At 43.7% G+C, this 20,578-nt stretch overlaps 1 protein-coding gene across 1 annotated transcript in view; it reads left to right on the forward strand.

The window, feature by feature from the left end:
• LOC138283713 (F-box/WD repeat-containing protein 7-like) overlaps positions 1–20,578 on the forward strand; it is a 334,239-nt gene that overhangs the window by 282,326 nt on the left and 31,335 nt on the right. The gene's annotated exons all lie outside the window — the stretch shown is intronic.

The following is a 20,578-nucleotide window of genomic DNA, read 5'->3' on the forward strand; positions in this document are numbered from 1 at the left end:
TTTTTATTATTATTGGTGTGATTGGTTGTACTGCTAGATATCGGCCCCCAAAACTTTGAGGATAGAATATCAAAAGGTAAGTGCTTAAAGGGGAAGAATAGATTTACTATTTACTGTGCCTAACTCCACATCTTGAAGATATATGTATCATGCACAGTGCTTAATTTGAGTTAGTGGTTTCCAGTGCTCAGCACCATTTAATTGTCAGCACTGGTGCTTATGACAGTCTGCCACATGGTGGTGCTGTCTGCTGAATTTAGGCGTGAGCGTAACAACACCTGTTAACAATGACTAACACCTGCCACCCAAGCCATTCTTATAGCTGTATGGGCCTGGAATAGTATAGCAAATCTATCCTTTCTTACCCGCCGATATTTTGGATTCAATATTCCACCCTCAGTGTTCTGTGCCATTGATATTCTGGTTTCAATATTCAGGTGCACACCATCTGAGTCCATGTGAACAGATATGTGGATTTGTTTTGCAGTGTATTTTATAGCACATTCAATCAACTTTCTTTATTCCAATTTTAAATCCTATCAAGTAGATGGGATTCAAAATAGAGGGATGTGAAGTCAGCTGACTCTGAACTGTGTGAATTTTCTGAACAGTTCAAGCTTTGTGAATTACAAAGCTTATGAAGTTGCTTTTTTTTAAAATAAACTGGCCACACTCAGAGCCCCCCATTCCACACGTCTTACGTGAAGTGGTGGATGTCCAGCTTCCACATACATTATTTTTTTCTAGAAGGATCGTCTACCTGGGGCGTTCTGCATCAGGAAATCATCACACCTGGAATGCTCAAAGGCATAAACATTACCTCAAGTAAAGTTTGAAAAATTAATTTGCTTTCTAAAGCATGGTGTTTTCTAATTTAGCCCTACTTTGTAAGTTAGGTTTTAATTTGACATGCCACTAATTTAAAATAACTTTACAGACAGCTTGGAGCATATCCATCAAATACATGTTGGAAAATCAGTGAGTTTTTAAACATTTGGTGATAGTTAAATAGAAGTGAAATGTGACTTTACAAGTGTAGTTGGAAAAGTCCCAGAATGAATTTCACTACACGGGTGTGACAAAGGATGAATAGTTCAGTTTCATTTGAACAAGACACCACACTAGAACACCAGATCACCTCCGTAATGGAACTTGGACTTCTCAGCAAGCACGTTGCACTTTCCACCGACTATACCAGCAAACGCAGACATGGCTGATATGCACTAAAAGGGAAGACGTCAACACTTCTCACCAAGAGCAAGTAGTAACAAATAACAAGGGGGTACCATTGTTAAGCACTTAGCAAAAAGCAATGTGGATCAAATAATAATGATGGACCTTAATAGGGTTTAAAAGACCACATGCAAGGTGAGTTTGGGATCTTACACCAAGATTGTTGTAAAGTGCCCCAACCCCCCCCCCACCCACACACACACACACTTTTGCTGTTGTGTTTGATCTGCTAACCAGGCCCCAGTGCCGGTGCTCATTCCCTTAGATTGTAACTGTAAATTGGATAACCCAATGGGCAAGTGCTTATGACCACTGAAGGGCCCTATGAAATGGTACCATTATTACTAGGGCAGGGATGGTAAAGGGGTCACCAGGGCTGCAGCACTGATTGTGCCACCCTGGTGACCGAGCAGAAGCAAGGTTTGTAGGGCTGCCATGTCAGCCGTGCACAAGCAGCTCCATGTGCAGGCGGAGTCCCCTCAATGCTCATAACACGTCAGTCAATCCTAAGGTAGGCCTCCTATGGGGCCAGAAGCCAGGGTGTGTTGTGTTATAAGTGTGGACATATATGTGCAAGCAAACATGGCCCTATGGTAAAATTTAAAACTTAATACTACCACAAGTGACCGGTGTTCCATAAGATAACATGGGTTGGCATCCGGGCAAACCCCAGATGTGAAGGTCCATAATGGCCCGACTGGATTCTATCACGTTTGGTATCAAACATCAGGCTTTTTATTCCTGGACACAATTCTTCTGCCCATAATTACCTAGCATGTGCCCGAGTGGCTTCCTTAGAGAATGCCCACTGAGGTTACCAGCTCTCCCATGCCATGCCAGGCTTTCTCAAGTGTTCGCCACCAAGACAGAGATCTGAGCTCATGCTGGGGAGTGGGTGCCACTCCCGGAGGTCGTCCTGTGCAGGATGGAGATAACACCTCCGCCCTGCCAGGAAGGCTAGTGAATAGACCCATCACGGTGGTGAGCCTCAAAGTCTGCACCACAACTGCTGGACAATGGAATTTGTCCCCCACTCGAGGACAAAGCCTTCCCCTGCCCCAGGCATCATCTCAAGGTGGGCAGTTGGGAAAATTAGATAGTGAGGAGGCAGACACTGCCCTAAGGCTGACCACACCTCTAGGGTGCGCCAGCTGGAGTGTACCATGGAGGATGACCTGTGCCATCTTAAAAAGACTTAGAAATAGTGGGTTCTGGATAGTTTGGTGACGGGCACCCACAGGATGTAGTCACTTCAGGGGCAGATTAGCCATAGGATTAGATGACCATTGGTCACTAGTCTTCACACCCCTTAGCATCCCATAAATCCAGGATTTAAGGGGCACCCCTGACACCTGAACCATTGTCCAGTCCTTGCATCTCCTTTCAGCCTGCATTGGCACGCTTGGTAAAGCCAGAACCCGCAGATCCCATTCAGCACTAGGGATCAGCAGGAGCACCTCCGCACCCAAATTGCCAGAGTGTAGCTGAGCTGTTCTGCCTGGTGATTTCTGATCTAGGGCCAACTCCAAGCTTAAGAACTAAAGGGCTTCACTGAACTCAACCTGCAAGTCATCTTTTGCTAAGATGCCCACTCCAAGACCATGAGTCCTGCTTAGCACCAATGACAGCCAGCACCCTTCTGCATCCCAGCCCCTCCAGCCAGGTAAAATTGTACTCACTGTTGAAGTTTGGTCTGTGGGACCGCAAAACCTTAACCTTAGGTGGGTTCCACAGAACTCACCCCACATGTGACTGATTGCATACTGTGTTTTCTCCATTGACTGCAATGATAGAGTTTGACAGCTCTTCAAAATACTGATTTATTTAATCCTCTAAAATTGATAACTCCGGTTATACTTTGTGTATCGACTTTGTTTTGATGTCTAAAATTTTATAAAATCAGCTTTGTTTTGATAAACTGGTGTCAGATTTCTCTCGAGTCATGTAATTTACTTATCATCCCTGTTGGTGCTGTGAAATGCTTGGATCCCAATATAATTCCTATCACCCAAAACTTCACCCAAAAAACAGTACCCCAAATGTTCACCAAGTAGTATGCACTCAGTACACTATTTACATAGGACCTCATAACAGCAACTTATGTGCCGTGTCCATTAATTTGATTAGAATAAAGCAGCATTTCAAAGGAGTCAATACATTTTAAAAAGCATATTCGTACTACACAAATCCGATACTACAATGTATAAAAAATCTGCAATTTTAGCTGATGTTGTGCAGAGATTTCTAGAGAGGTAAAGTATAATATGAGTGCTTTCAGCCACAGTTGCCCTAATTATAGTTTCCATATTATTTGGTTCAATAAGATACATTCTTAGCATGTTGACACTTGGAGAATTATCTAGATATTAAACCATTTCTTAAAGAATAATTCACACTACTTCTGGTAAGCCACTGGTTTATGAACAACACGACTCAAAGTCCTGCATAAGCAGTCTTTTAACATAGCAATTTTTGTTTGGCACAGCATCTGTGAGAGGTGAGAAGAGAGTTCAGCTAATGCTCTTTGCATTTTTGGCCTCTCAGCTGTGACTAGAGTTGGTACTACCTTGCACATCCGCTTCTCACGCACAATGCAGTGGTTTTCCTCAGGGTCCATCAAATACCCTCTATTATTCAACATCTACCTAATTCCTTGAACAAACTTGATTATAACCTCACCTGTTACAACTATGTAGATGACACTGAAATCATTTAAAAAATAGATGGTCTTGAAGACTTCCATGACTTAAAACTTGATGACTGCCTTCAGGGCATAGGTACATGGATGATGAACACCATTTAAACCTCAATATCGCAAAACCAGAGATTATTATTAAGGCTCCCAGTTTTCAGTTTTTACTGATTTTTACAGATAAATACAGACAGAAAACTATGTATTTCCTGTCTGCATTTATTTTTAAAAGTGGAAAAATACAGAAAATTGTGCCTTTTGAGAAAGACTCTCCGTGCTTTCTTTTATGAACTCCAGGCAGAAGCTGAGCAGGTAGACTGATAGGGAGTTACAAAACAAGAGCAGATTTCCTTAAATGCAGGCATAAGTTGAAATATATTTGTAGTTTAACGCTAATATGCACCGATGGGTGCAGTGTTTTGTTATATTTGGCGGCTTACTTTGCTAAATCGCGACAGGCTTCCACGTATGGGTACACGTCTATTAGTTAAACAAATGTGGAAATATACCATTGTACGACTTCATCTATTCTCAAAACACAAAATAAATATGACTAAATATCAATAACATGGCCCAAAAATAAATGTGAACATTACAGACTAAAATGTAAAAAAATAAATATCATAAAAGCGTGACCCCTAATTATGATCTGCGGACAATGGCGAAAATACCAGCCTACAACCGTGTTCACTAGGGGTCCTTCGTCTGCTAGGATTGATTATCCAGTTCACTGGGGACCCTTCTTCAGGGAGGAGGATTGTCCTGTTCACTAGGGGCCCTTCTTCGGGTAGGACTATTTATCCAGTACACTAGGGCCCCTTTTTCAGGTAGGAGTGATTATCCAGTACAGAAGGGGCCCTTCTTCACATAAGAGTGATTATCCAGTTCACTAGGGGCCCTTCTTCGGGTAGGACTGATTATCCAGTTCACTAGGGGCTTTTCTTCAGGTAGGGCTGGTTATCTATCCAGTTCACTAGGGGCCCTTCCTCAGGTAGGACTGGTTATCCAGTTCACTAGGGGCCCTTCATCAGGTAGGAGGATTGTCTTATTCTCTAGGGGCCATTCTTCAGGAAGGACTATTTATCCAGTACACTAGGGGCCTTTCTTCAGGTAGGAGTGATTATCCAGTACAGTAGGGGCCCTTCTTCAGGTAGGAGTGATTATTCAGTTCACTAGGGCCCCTTCTTTGGGTAGGACTGATTATTCAGTTCACTAGGGATCCTTCTTCTGCTAGGACTGATTATCCAGTTCAGTAGGGGAACTTCTTCAGGTAGCAGTGATTATCCAGTTCACTAGGGGCCCTTCTTTGGGTAGGACTGATTATTCAGTTCACTAGGGATCCTTCTTCTGCTAGGACTGATTATCCAGTTCAGTAGGGGCCCTTCTTCAGGTAGCATAGATTATCCAGTTCACTAGGGGCCCTTCTTCGGGTAGGACTGATTATTCAGTTCACTAGGGATCCTTCTTTTGCTAGGACTGATTATCCAGTTCAGTAGGGCCCCTTCTTCAGGTAGCAGTGATTATCCAGTTCACTAGGGGCCCTTCTTCAGGTAGGACTGGTTATCCAGTTCACTAGGGGCCCTTCTTCAGGTAGGACTGGTTATCTATCCAGTTCACTAAGGGCCCTTCTTCAGGTAGGACTAGTTATCCAGTTCACTAGGGACCCTTCTTCAGGTAGGAGTGATTATCCAGTTCACTAGGGGCCCTTCCTCAGGTAGGAATGATTATCCAGTACAGTAGGGGCCCTTCTTCAGGTAGGAGTGATTATCCAGTTCACTACGGGCCCTTCTTTGGGTGGGACTGATTATCCAGTTCAGTAGGGGCCCTTCTGCAGGTGGGATATGAGGAAGGCGTCATGTGGCACGGTTCTGTTTTCTCTGCTCTGTGCAGCAGGTTAATCTATCCTTTCACCTGGGGGGGGGGGCGGAGCAAGTGAAATCGTCCAGGTGTGTCCAAAACCTCTGCCATGCTTCATTGGGGGTATGAGGTTGCCCTGTTACTGCGTAATTTAACATTAAATTAAAACATTTAACTTTTAAAAATTCAAATGCAGTGCTTAATTTGAGCTGGGGGTAACAGCACTCATGTTTCTAGGACCCAGGCTTATTTTTCATTGTCAGACTTTTAGCTAGAGCAAGAGAGAAGGGCAAACATGGGAGAAAAAAGGAGGATGGGAAAAACGAAATAGTGACAAAGGGAGAGAATTGGGAGAAAAAGAGCTTGCAAGAGTGAAAGAGACAGTGAGCATGATTCACAAAGGTAAACTTGCTGTTTTGTATAAATTTACACACTTTTTTCAATTCACAAAGCAATTTTACGAGTAGTATCTTCTCAACTCCTATCTTTTTATGTGTGCAGACATCACAGTACTTAATATACTACTCATAAAATTCATCTTTGAATTGCAAAAAATCCCAAAAGTGTAAGTTTACCATTGTGAATCAGGCCCAGTGAGTGTAGGGTGATGGTGGAAGAAGGAGGCGTGAGGTGGACTCAACACAGGGCAGCCTTGATATTCATGTGATAAAAAGACGAGAAATGCAGGGCAATGGAATGAGGCATGAGGTGGAAGACAGACTATGCAGCCTTGGTATTCATGAGATAAAGAGGCAGGAAGTGCAGGGTGGTGAAAGAAGGATGCATAAGGTGGAAGACAGACTATACAGCCTTGGTATTCATGAGATAAAGAGACAGGAAGTGCAGGGTGGTGAAAGAAGGATGCATGAGGTGGAAGACAGACTATGCAGCCTTCGTATTCATGAGATAAAGAGGCAGGAAGTGCAGGGCGGTGGAAGAAGGATGCATAAGGTGGAAGACAGACTAGGCAACTGTGGTATTCATGGGATAAAGAGACAGGACATGCAGGGCTGTGAAAGAAGGATGCATCAGGTGGAAGACAGAATATACAGCCTTGGTATTCATGAGATAAAGAGGCAGGAAGTGCAGGGCGGTGAAAGAAGGATGCATGAGGTGGAAGACAGACTATGCAGCCTTGGCATTCATGAGATAAAGGGGCAGGAAGTGCAGGGCGGTGGAAGAAGGATGCATAAGGTGGAAGACAGACTAGGCAGCTGTGGTATTCATGGGATAAAGAGACAGGACATGCAGGGTGGTGAAAGAAGGATGCATAAGGTGGAAGACAGACCATACAGCCTTGGTATTCATGAGATAAAGAGGCAGGAAGTACAGGGTGGTGGAAGACAGACTATACAGCCTTGGTATTCATGACATAAAGAGGCAGGAAGTGCAGGGCGGTGAAAGAAGGATGCATAAGGTGGAAGACAGACCATACAGCCATGGTATTCATGAGATAAAGAGGCAGGAAGTGGAGGGGGGTGAAGGAAGGATGCATAAGGTGGAAGACAGACTAGGCGCCCTTGGTATTCATGAGATAAAGAAACAGGACATGCAGGGCAGTGAAAGAAGGATGCATAAGGTGGAAAGCAGACTAAGCTGCCTTGTATTCATGAGATAAAGAGACCGGAAGTATGAGTTGGTGAAAGAAGGATTCATAAGGCGGAAGACATGGTAGGAAGCCTAGTATTCATGAGATAATGAGACAGGACGTGCAGGGTGGTGAAAAAGGATGCTTAAGGTGGAAGACATACTAGGCAGTGTTGGTATTCATGAGATAAACAGACAAGAAGTACAAGGCAGTGAAAGAAGGATACATATGATGGAACACAGAATATACAGCATTGATATTCATGAGATGAAGAGGCAGGAAGTGTAGGGCAGTGAAAGAAGGATGCGTAAGGTTGAAAACAGACTATACAGCCTTGGTATTCATGAGATAAAGAGGCAGGAAGTGCAGGGCGGTGAAAGAAGGATGCATAAGGTGGAAGACAGACTATACAGCCTTGGTATTCATGAGATAAAGAGGCAGGAAGTGGAGGGCGGCGAAGGAAGGATGCATAATGTGTAAGACAGACTAGGTGGCCTTGGTATTCATGAGATAAAGAAACAGGACATGCAGGGCAGTGAAAGAAGGAAGGTGGAAAGCAGACTAATCTGCCTTGTATTCATGAGATAAAGAGACCGGAAGTATGAGGTGGTGAAAGAAGGATTCATATGGCGGAAGACAGGGTAGGCAGCCTTGTATTCATGAGATAAAGAGACAGGACGTGCAGGGCGGTGAAAAAGGGTGCTTAAGGTGGAAAACACACTAGGCAATGTTGGTATTCATGAGATAAACAGACAAGAAGTACAAGGAAGTGAAAGAAGGATACATATGGTGTAAGACAGAATATACAGCATTGATATGCGTGAGATAAAGAGGCAGGAAGTGCAGGGTGGTGAAAGAAGGATGCATAAGGTGGAGGACAGAGGAGGCAGCCTTGGTATTCATGAGATAAAGAGACCAGAAGTGCAGGGTGGTGAAAGAAGGATGCATAACATGGAAGACAGAATATACAGCATTGGTATACATGAGATAAAGAGACATGACGTGCAGGGCTGTGAAAGAAGGTTCATAAGGTGGAGGACAGAGGAGGCAGCCTTGGTATTCATGACATAAAGAGACCAGAAGTGCAGGGTGGTGAAAGAAGGATGCATAACGTGGAAGACAAAATATACAGCATTGATATTCATGAGATAAAGAGACAGGACGTGCACGGCAGTGAAAGAAGGATGCATAAGAGGGAAGATAGTCTAGGCAGCCAGGTGTTCATGAGATAAAGAGACCGGAAGTATAAGGTGGTGAAAGAAGGATGCATAAGGTGGGAGACAGACTAGGCTGCCTTGTATTCATGAGATAAAGAGACGGGACGTGCAGGGCAGTGAAAGAAGGATGCATAAGAGGGAAGATAGTCTAGGCAGCCTTGTTTTCATGAGATAAAGAGACCGGAAGTATAAGGTGGTGAAAGAAGGATGCATAAGGAGGGAGACAGACTAGGCTGCCTTGTATTCATTAGATAAAGAGACCAGAAGTATAAGGTGGTGAAAGAAGGATGCATAAAGTGGGAGACAGACTAGGCTGCCTTGTATTTATGAGATAAAGAGACGGGACATGCAGGGCAGTGAAAGAAGGATGCATAAGAGGGAAGACAGTCTAGGCAGCCTTGTATTCATGAGATAAAGAGACCAGAAGTATAAGGTGGTGAAAGAAGGATGCATAAGGTGGGAGACAGACTAGGCTGCCTTGTATTCATGAGATAAAGAGACCAGAAGTATAAGGTGGTGAAAGAAGGATGCATAAGGTGGGAGACAGACTAGGCAGCCTTGTATTCTAGATAAAGAGACCGGAAGTATAAGGTGGTGAAAGAAAGATGCATAAGGTGGGAAACAGACTAGGCTGCTGTGTACTCATGAGATAAAGAGACCGTAAGTATAAGGTGGTGAAAGAAGGATGCATAAGGTGGGAGACAGAATAGGCTGCCTTGTATTCATGAGACAAAGAGACAGGATGTGCAGGGCAGTGAAAGAAGAATGCATAAGAGGGAAGACAGTCTAGGCAGCCTTGTATTCATGAGATAAGGAGACCAGAAGTATAAGGTGGTGAAAGAAGGATACATAAGGTGGGAGACAGACTAGGCTGCCTTGTATTCATGAGATAAAGAGACCAGAAGTATAAGGTGGTGAAAGAAGGATGCATAAGGTGGGAGACAGACTAGGCTGCCTTGTATTCATGAGATAAAGAGACCAGAAGTATAAGGTGGTGAGAGAAGGATGCATAAGGTGGAGGATAGACTACACAGTTTTGGTACTCATGAGCTAGAGATGGAGGAATTGTAGGGTGATAAAAGAAAGAGGCATGACGAGCAATCAAGACCAGGCAGCCTTGGTATTCAGCAGTCCTGGGGTATGGCAGCGCTAGGCTTCTAAGAAAACTTGTGGGCCCTGTATGTAGTGTTTGTAAGCACTGATAAAATGTATTATAACACACGTTAGCAGCTGGAACCGGTGAGACTGCTGAGATGTACACACTAATGCATCACATGACCAGAGGATTTGTGGTTATTTTCCATTATGAAACAATGCAACTGATTTGAAATAATGCATGTATCTTGGCTATTTTAACAATTACCATCATACAAGGCTGGTAGGTATCTCACTGTTTTGTACCTGTGGTTGCTCTACTGTGCGGTAGGAATATGCTAGAATGGGAATAGGTAACATGGTGTACAACTCTGACTGTGTGTTGGCGAGATGCTGTTGGCCAGTGACAGGTAACTAATAATTGGTGAGTTAAATGACCTTAACACACAGTGATATTAGTGTACTGAGGGAAGGTCATTAAATGAAACTTTTCTTACTGAAAGAATCTGTGCCACCTTCCCTTGTGCAATACACAGACCCTGTACCAAACTTGGGATGATCCACGCTGTCTTTAAAAGGCTGCTCTAGGCTGGGCACAGAGCAGGCTCAGGCTCATAATGTTTAAATGATCTACACACATAGATCCTCATGTTTAAGTTGTCTACCCAGTACATAGTGTGTTAATATGGTTTCTTTCTACAGCTTTACACCCTCAGATTGCATGCTATCTCAGAAAGCTACACCCCCTGTATTCTAAAACTGTGCATGAACCCACATAGTCCACGACAGTGACCACACCTAATTCTTATTATTTTAATCTACCACAAAGGAACGGGAGGAAATACATGGAATGTGCTTTCCTTTAGAGCTGAAGACTGATCCCACTTACCAACAATAATCACTGGACTAACCTTGGGTTCGGGATTAGCGTGCTACTCACCATAAACACTTCAACGCCTCATCAGGGGTAGTAAGTGCCATATGAATACAGTACAATACAATACAACATGTCACTGCAGCACTGTAAGTGAAAAGAATGGAGCGCACCGCTACCTGGGCGTTAAGCCACAGGATGGCCCGGGCATGTTATGTGTAAATAAAGTTGTCTGGTCAAACCTTGGGCCAGAGTGAGAGATGCAAAGGATACGAGACAAGTGGTTTCAAAAAGAGTGATGGCAGGTTGGGCCACAGTGTGTGGTTCTATATCTCAGCACGAGAGGGTATCTACAGTGACTGCTGCCTGGTCAGCCCCGGCACTGGCCATGGGCTAGCACCAGGCACCACAAGTAGTATTGATGCACAGATGCAGACAGAACTCATTACATGGCTAGTGCTACATTAGTAGCTGTTAGAAATTGGGTTTCTTTTGGGCAGCGGTATCCAAGTAGAAGCCACAATCCTAGTCAGGGTAAGTCAGAAAAACACCATATATTAACATGTGCTCGCCCTCTGGTAGCTTGGCTTAACTTAAAAGGCAATGTGCAAAGTATTTGTGCAACACTTCAAACATTGAACAGTGAAAACACCACACAAAAAGACACCACACCTGATTAGAAAAATAGAGCTTAATTGTATGAGCAAAACAAGACCAAAACGAAAAAAATAGAAGTCAGGATAGGAATTTTTAAATATTACAATTCAATGTAGTGCTTAAAAACATAAAGCACCAACCAGGGACATCAGTTTGCACTAGAATGGGGTAAATCCAAACGTTCCGGCCAACCAGGATGAAGCATGGGTCTGAGACAGTCCCAGGTAAGAAGTTTTAACTTCTCAAGAATTGAGCCAAGAGTCCCTTTTGTGGGGAAGAAGTTTGCCGGGAGCAAGGAGAGCGTCGCTGGTGGTGGTGGTCTGCAGGCATGAAGAGTCAGCTGGGCATGGCAGACAAGCAGGTTGGAGTCTCACAGTCATGAGCGGCAATCCTTGTAGCAGCACAGCAGTCCTTCCTGGCAGAGTATCCACAGATCCGGAAGTGTACTGAGTTGGTAGGGTCTGAAGTTCAGTTCTTATACCCAATGATGCCTTTGAAGTGGGGGAGACCACGAGTACGGCCTAGAGCTGAATCACAAGAAAACCAAGTTAATGGCACTCCGTTCTGGAGTGCGGAAGAAATGTACTATCAGCCTGGAAGGCGACCTCTTGGACAAGGTCAGCTCCATCGACTACTTGGGTGTGAGGATCACCGATAATATGCATTGGGCAGATCAGGTTAATAAAAGTGCTGGCCGCTTGCAACACAACGCAGTATCTATCCTTTGTTTTTTTCGGGGTACAACAGCAAAAACTGTCTCCCTGGCAATTAAGATCTATATTGCCAGAGCACAGGGAGCTGCCGTCTATGGAGCAGAGGTCCGGGGCTTTTCCGACTGCAATAGGTTAACTATTGGAGAGAATAGCTTTGCGAGGGCTCTATGCGCCTGCCCTCCTAGTACTCCGCTGACTCCATTGTTTTTAGATCTGGGCCTGAGACGGATAGCTGACCTAATTATCCTAAGACCACTCCTTTATTGGGTTAGGCTATGGACTGTGCCAGAACTAGATGTTTATAAGTCCTCTCTTTTAGATCTGCTAAAATGTCCCAACTCAAATTCTATTCCCTGGGTAATACATGTATCCAGATGGTTTAGCAACCTGGGCCTTGGAGACTTTTGGGAAAAACCACACAAACTTGAGAAAGCTCATTCCAAAGTGTTAAAGCGCGTATACTGGTCCTATGTATGGAATGATTACATTTTTCACAGATCCCATGGTTGTCTAACAAATCTTTTCTTAGATCTTAAGTGGTATCCGCAATTTGAATTATATTTAGACACTATACCCGATATCTTAGGCAAAAGTTTATATGCCAGATTCCGCTTCAGGTCGTTGCCACTAAAGTCTTTGATGTGTAGATGGGGTACAAAAACAGTAACTGATATATGTCCTGTATGTGGTACAACATCTGAAACAGTCGAACATTTCATGTTTTTCTGCCCCGCCTATTCTTCTCCCAGGTCAAAGTGGATTTGTAACATGTGCCGGTAACTGGGGATAAGAGACTGCGCCTCTGCTTTGAGGATCTTAAAAAGTCATAATTCTAAGGTTTTAATACATGCTGTTAGCAAGTATTTGCTAGCAGCATGATGCATACGTAACTGTGCTATCAGCAATGAGTTTTAAATACTAGCGGATAAGTCTTTTTATTGTGCATTGCTTGTATAGGTTTTATTGAATTACATTTTAAACTTTTCTGATTTTACTATTTACTATTTATTCATTGTATGTTTGCTTTGATGATCTATTTGATCGAATAAAGCTTGTGTCAAACAAACACACCTGGGGGTTGGAGACTTCATCGTGTGAGGGCAGACACAGCCATTTCAGATGTGAGTGGCCACTCATCTCGCCACTCTAGCACATATGGCTCATCAGGATATGCAGGCTACACCCCAGCACCCTTTGTGTCACTGTCTAGAGGAGATGCACAAACAGCCCGACTGTCAAACTGACCCAGACAGGGAATCCACAAACAGGCAGAGTCACAGAATGGTTAAAGCAAGAAAATACCCACTTTCTAAAAGTGGCATTTTCAAACAATTTAAAATCCAACTTTACCAAAAGATGTATTTTTAAACTGTGAGTTCAGAGACACCAAACTCCACATTTCTATCTGCTCTCAAAGGGAATCTACACTTTAAGAATATTTAAAGGCAGCCCCCTTGTTAACCTATGAGAGAGATAGGTCTTGCAACAGTGAAAACCGAATTTGGCAGTATTTCACTGTTAGGACATGCAAAACACATCAATACATGTCCCACCTTTAATATACACTGCACCCTGCCCACGGGGCTACCTAGGGCCTACCTTAGGGGTGCCTTACATGTATAAAAAGAGAACGGTTAGGCCTGGCAAATGGGTACACTTGCCAAGTCGTATTTGGCAGGTTAAAACTGCACACACAGATACTGCATTGGCAGGTCTGAGCCACGTTCACAGGGCTACTAATGTGGGTGGCACAACCAGTGCTGCAGGCCCACTAGTAGCATTTGATTTACAGGCCCTTGCCACCTCTAGTGCACTTTACTAGGGACTTATTAGTAAGTCAACTATGCCAATCATGGAAAAGCCAATACATACAATTTCACATAGGGAGCACTTGCACTTTAACACTGGTCAGCAGTGGTAAAGTGCCCAGAGTACCAAAAACAACAAAAACAGAGTCCAGCACACATCAACAACCTGGGAAGTAGAGGCAAAAGGTTAAGGGAGACAACAGCAAGGATGCCAGGTTTAACACTCCTCCTCCCTCCTCCCTCCTCCCATTTCCCACCTCCCATGGCCCAGCCCCGGCCCTCCCTGTACACTCTGCTGGCTGAGCTAACAGATGAAAAACGAAACAATAGAAAACTATCATTTCACTTTTCATCTCCTTGCTTTTGGCCAGGGGGGCAATGCTCCTTCACCATAGTGAAGGAACCACCCCTGGGTGATATACACTTTGTCAATGTAAAGATAAGACATCCGATACAGTGAGTAAAGGTAAACATCAGATATGAGTTACATTCAAGTACAGTGAGTTACACTCAACATAAACGTCCAGAAGTGTGAGTAAAGGTGAACATCCGAGGTGAGTTACACCCAGTTAATATAGACATAAGCCATCCTACACGGTGAGTAAAGGTAAACATCAAAGGTGTTACACTCAATTAATGTAAATGTAAGACATTCAGTACAGTGAGTAAGCGTAAATATTAGAGGTGAGTTACACTCAGTTCATGTAAATATACAAAATCAGGTAGAGTGAGTAACATTTAGTTAATGTAAACATAAAACATCTGGTAGAGTAAATAAAGATAAATCATCAGAGGTGAGTTACACTCAGATAATGTAAACAAAAGACATCCAGTCTTTTGTATACATTAGGGTAAACATCAGAAAAAAGTTGGTAAACATCAGAAGTAAGTTACACTCAGTTGATGTAAACATAAGACATCCGGTACCGTGAAGCAAATATCAGAGGTGAGTTACACTCAGGTTTACGTAAATATAGGACCTCAGGTACGGTGAGTACACGTAAACTTCAGAGGTGAGTTTTATTCAGATAACGTAAACATACGACATCCGGTACAATGAGTAAATGTAAACATCAGAGGAGAGTTAACACTCATTTAGTGTAAACATAGGATGTCCAGTAAAGTGAGTGAACACAAACACCAGGGAGAGTTATACTCAGTCAATTTAAACATAGGATGTCCAGTAGAGTGAGTGAATGTAAACATCAGAGGTGAGGTACAGTCAGTCAATGTAAAAATATGAGATCAAGTACAGTGAGCTACATTTAGTTAATGTAAACATAAAACATCTGTGACAGTAAAGAAAGATAAATCATCAGAGGTGAGTTACACTCAGTTAATGTAAACATAAGACATCCTGCACAGTGAGCAAAAGTAATCATCAGAGGTGAATTACACACAGTTAATGTAAACGTAAAACATCTGGGACAGGACATAAAGATAAATCATCAGAGGTGAGATACACTCAGTTAATTTAAAAATTATTAGAGACCAGTCATACTCAGTTATTGTAAACACTGATGCTCAGGCACCTACGATGGATGTAAATATAATTAAGGAGAGGTACACTTATTGAATGTAGAGAACATCACAGGCACAAAATAAATGTAAACATCACAGGCCCTCAAGTGAATGCAAACGTAAGACATAAGGTACACTTAGTGGATGTAAACATCAGGTCTGAGTTTATCTCAGATAATGTGAACATTGTTAGCGGTGTCGCCCACTCAGTGCACATCATGGGAGATGAGGGGCCTTTAGTGAGTGTAGTATGAAGTTGGGTACTGTCAGTGACTGTGGATATCAGTTGAGGTGAGGTATGCTAGGTCAACATTACTACGCTTTTAAGTCCTTTTTTCTCCACCCTACAAATCTTTGTTGTGGAGGCCCCCCTTAAATCTGAATGATTTGAACTATTTAGTCATTTCTGCTTAACTACTGAGAGTAGAGCTGAATGAGGTTGCTACTGTAAATAGCCGTCTCTGACTTCGTTTTTGCTGGCTTTAGTACTCTGTGTACTTTACCACCGCTAACCAGTTCTAAAGTGCATTTCCTCTCTCCTCTAAACATGGTAACAGTGGCTACTAAAGTAGCCCCTTAACCATGTCTCAGGCCTCCACTGCCGAGCCTGTGTGTGCAGTTTTAAACTACCATGTCGACCTGCCAAGTTAAACCTTGTGCCAGGCCTAACACTCTTTTTTATACAGATAAGTCACCCGTAAGGCAGTCCCTTGAGAGTCCATGGACAGGGTGCAGTGTATTTAAAATGTAGGACCTGTGCTTTTGATTTTACATATCCTGATAGTGAGAAACTCCCAAATTCGTTTTTCACTTCTGCAAAGCCTATCACTCCCATAGGATAACATTCAGATTACATTAATGCATCTTTTAAATGTAATTCCCAATCGTGAAGAGATCGACTTTTCAAGTTTGATGTCCCGGAACTCACAATTTAAAATCAAAACTTATGGTGAAGGCGGGCTTGAAATTGCATTTCTGAAAATGAAACTTTTAGAAAAGTTGGTATCTTCTTACTTTAGCCATTTAGTGCCTACTGTCTGTTTCCAATACATGTCTGAGGTGGGTGGCAGCTGCACTTTGTGTATTCCCTCTAGACAACCACACACAAAGGGAGCTTAGATGTGACTGATGGGCCATCCACAACGTGCTGGGCCATCCTGGGCAGGATGGGAGAGAGGGGCTGACACTTACACATGAACGTGCAGTGTCATGTCCAACACAAAGGACTGCATACCCTCCTGTCGTGAGTCTCGAGCCAGGGCAGGAAGGGAGGACCTCCGTGCACTTCACCTTCAATAAGAATTTGTGGGCCCATTGGGGATTTGGAAATGAGAAGGGAATCATCTGCAAACAGAAGAATCGGGATTTTCTGAGCGCACAGGGTGGGTGCATCGTTCTGGCATGCCAATAAAACCTGTACCACCTCATTAATAAAAATAGAGAATAAAAACTGTGCCAGCACACAGCCCTGGCGAACACCTCTATTTATAATGATTTTGTCTGTTAGTTCGCCTAGGTTGCCCCATCTCACTTGCGCATAAGTGTCTTCGTGCAGTCTCTTCAAAAGTTGGATTATATTAGCTGGAGTCCCTATTCTGTATAGCACCTCCCATAACTTCTCCCTTGGAACCTGGTCGAAGGCTGATCTCAAATCAACAAAGGCGATGTATAATGGTTGTTTTGCAAAAGCTGTATATTTCCAATACAGCACGGCCAGTCTAAAGACGTGATCCACTGTGCTAATCCTAGATCGAAACCCTGCTTGGAGTGGAGAGAGGATCTGATGATCCGTGGCCCAGTTAGTTAATCTACCTAAAAGTTGCTTGCCAAAAATCTTTTGAAGGTTGTCTATGAGACTAATCGGCCTATAATTAGTTGGGAGGTTTGCATTACCCTTTTTGTAGATGGGAATAATTTCGGCACCCTTCCACGTCGTAGGGATCTGCCCCCTTCAGTGATTTTATTGGAAAGTGCATTGATATACCTGGTCCAAATAGCTGGCTCAGATATATAGAGATCCCCCGGGATTTTATCTGGACCTGGTGCTTTTCCCGATTTTAGCGAGCGGATAGCCTCGGCAGTTTCTTCCGTGGAAAAATGGATGGGGCCCTCAAAAATCTGTGAGCCCCCTTCTATAGGAACGAGGCTGGGGGTCACATCCAGGATGGTGGGTAGATCTTGCCCCATTTCCCTGCTAGCGGGTGTCACGGGGTATCAGTTTTATCATAAAGGCATGAGAAGTGTTCAACCCGTTTTTCTGGCTGTATATGATTTCTTGGGCTAGTTCTACCCTCTTTCCCTCGCTTGCTCAACAGTTCCCAAAACAACTTGTTATTATTGGATTGTGTGGCATCCAGCAGCTCCTGCCAGATTGTTTCTTCCCAAGATTTTTTAGCTCAAGAGATGGATTCCTTATAAGAGTGTCTAGCTAATTGTATCTCCCCGGAGTTCCCTTTAATAATGGCATTTTTTAATCCTGTCTTGGCTCTATAGCAGGATTCGTCAAACCATGAATTATTGGCCGAGGTGCCTCCTTGCTATCTTACTCCAACCTTCCTATAAAAGATACTTTGCAATCTGGTGGCCATGTTTTCATGTATGGATAAAAGTGGGATATCATTAAAATCACAGTTATAGTATGGGGCTAAATTGTCAATAAAAACTAAGTATATCTCGCGTAACAAATAAGGATTCGACTGCACCCTCGGCCACCTGACCTTCGTGGACCGATTGTTCAAGATAGGAGTGGGGCCTATAGTAACTTGATTATTTGAAGTTCTACCAAAGACATCCCCTGATATGGAAAGTAGCAAAGGATAATGATCACTTTTGTTTCTTATATCCATCTTCATATCTCTCAACAGGGGCCACAGTCTTACATCCACTAAAAAATAGTCTATTACACTAGTGGATGTGCCTCGTTTGAAAGTGGGAGCAGTATCCAAATCGGAAGGCATACGTCCATTGCAGGCCCTAAGGCCGTGCTTCAAACAAAGAGAAGCCAGCTGGGAGGCTACACAAGAGTTAGGACAAAAGTGATCACTGGACAACTGTGCAATTCCCCATGTTAGATCTTCCTCTGTAAAGCCTTTTAATAATACAGAAGGTTCAAATGTGCAATTTACGTCCCCTGCTATTATCAAATGTGATGTTGGTTGTAGGGTATCTAAAAGGTCAAGTAACAGATTTAAAATCTGAGATTCTACCCCTCGAGGTACAGATCGAGCATAAACATTGATAAGAATTATATTAAAACTCTATTGAAAAGTAATTTGTAACCCCATCAAATCTGGACAATCAAACTTTCAAATCTTGTATTCACATTGCACTTTTTTGTTTAATAACATCCAGAGACCCCCTTTTGCTTGCCCTGTTGCCTTTGTAGATGGTTGTGCAGCCAAATTAAAGGAAAGGAACCCATCTATGATGATCTTCTCCTCAGCCCATGTTTCTTGAAAAAGGCATATGTCTTGGGAGTTTATGTATGAACACCAATCAGTATCATCTAGTTTCCTCCCAAGGCTGGCTAAGTTCCATGTCATTATTGATAAACCTTTGCTATCAGAGGCAGCACTAGGTGTCTGGAGGTAGGTCTTCTCCGGAATTGGCTCATTAGTAATAATCCCTTCGAAATCTAACAAGAATGGTTCCACTGGATTATCCCCTAGGGTTACTTCCTGAGCTGTGGCCAGTCATACAGGGTTGATCTCAACAGAATCGCCACCCCCTGGTTGATCACTTGCAACATTGCAGCATGAATGGCTTTTGACTGAGACCTGACCTCCATCCTCCTGGTGTGTGTCTGGGGCCAAGCCTGGGCAAGGCAGGATCTTGTGAACAACAGAGACTTTCCTTTGAAGTTTGCCTACTTTGAAGACAGAAACCCCAGACATTTAGATCACTTCTGGAACCAGGAGGAACCCCTGCCAAGGAGAAGAGCTGAAGAGCTGAGGAGAAGTGCTGCCCCTGTCTGTGACTGTGCTTTGTTGGGCTATGCTGCAGTTTCTGCTTTTGCCTGTGAAAGGTGACAAAGACTGGACTTTGTTGTGCGTTCCTGCTTGAAGAAGAATCTCCAAGGGCTTGGAGTAGAGCTTGCCTCCGGTTTTAAAGCCTTAGGAACAGCAAAGGCTTCACCATCCAGTTTGAGTCTGCATGCTGTGGATTCTAGTTTGCCAGAGGGTGCCATTCCAGTTCCTGGGCCCCTGGAAGTGAATTTCTGGAAAGAAATCTGTTTAACGATGCCACACGATGTCGTGTGACTTTGCTAAGGATGCTGCTTCACGGAAACCATGATGCTGCCTGCCCTGAAGCCGTGGACCTCACAGAAGTGTGACAACCCCAACGACTCCTGAGTGTCCAACGTCCGTGACGTCCGATATCATCTCAGCGCCTGTGGCCCTGTGACATCATTGCGACCCTCACCTTGAAACCAACACCGCCTCACTTCCACTTCTCTGCAGTAAGAACCAGACATTTCTTCTCGACGCCTCTGCTCCTCTGCCCCATAGCACCGGAACTGATGCCACATCAGATCCAGCGACACCTCGCTCCCTGATTCCGTGCACCTGCCAATTTTCTACTTGCTTTACTAAGGTACTGTATCTGGAAGTCCATACGTCTCCATAAATGGCACCCATGGCGTCGAATTGCAGGAAACGACTCCGTCATGACGCCCCTCAACATTAAATTGCAGCATTTGTGCCTCTAGGCACTATTTTTGAGTTTTTAAGTGCTAAGATCATATTTTCAATGGTGTGTTGTTGATTTTTATTGTATTTAGTCTTGTTTGTTTAGATAAAATATTTACTATTTTTCTGAACCTCTGTTGTGTCATTTTGTAGTGGTTCACTGTCTTACTGTGTGTGTTGGTACAAATATTTAACACATTGTCTCTGAGTTAAGCCTGCCTGCTTGTGCCAAGCTACCAAGAAGGTTAGCGGGGGTTAACCAGGTGTGTTTCTCCTTTGCCCTGACTAGAGTGAGGGTCCTTGCTTGGAAAGGGGGTAACCTGGTTGCCTCCCAAAGACCCCATTTCTAACAAGGAGAGAGTGTTCTAAGTGTGCATGTGTGTTTGGCTGGCCGCCTGAGGCCAGCCAAACACGCATGCGCACTTAGGTTTCTCCAGCCCAGCTGTGTACACACCTGAGCTGGAGAAACTGCACAGACCCCAGGGTTGTGTCTGATCTGCAGTGACTGCTGCTCAGACCAATCCTGATGCTGCTCACATGCTATGTTAGCATGTAAGCAGCACCAGGATTGCTGGGGAGCCTGTGCTGGTGTCCCAGTAAATGCTAGGACACCACATAGAGGAAAGAGGAGTGCG

The sequence above is a fragment of the Pleurodeles waltl genome, chromosome 3_1 (assembly GCF_031143425.1).
Source record: "Pleurodeles waltl isolate 20211129_DDA chromosome 3_1, aPleWal1.hap1.20221129, whole genome shotgun sequence".
Classification (NCBI taxonomy): Eukaryota; Metazoa; Chordata; class Amphibia; order Caudata; family Salamandridae; genus Pleurodeles; species Pleurodeles waltl.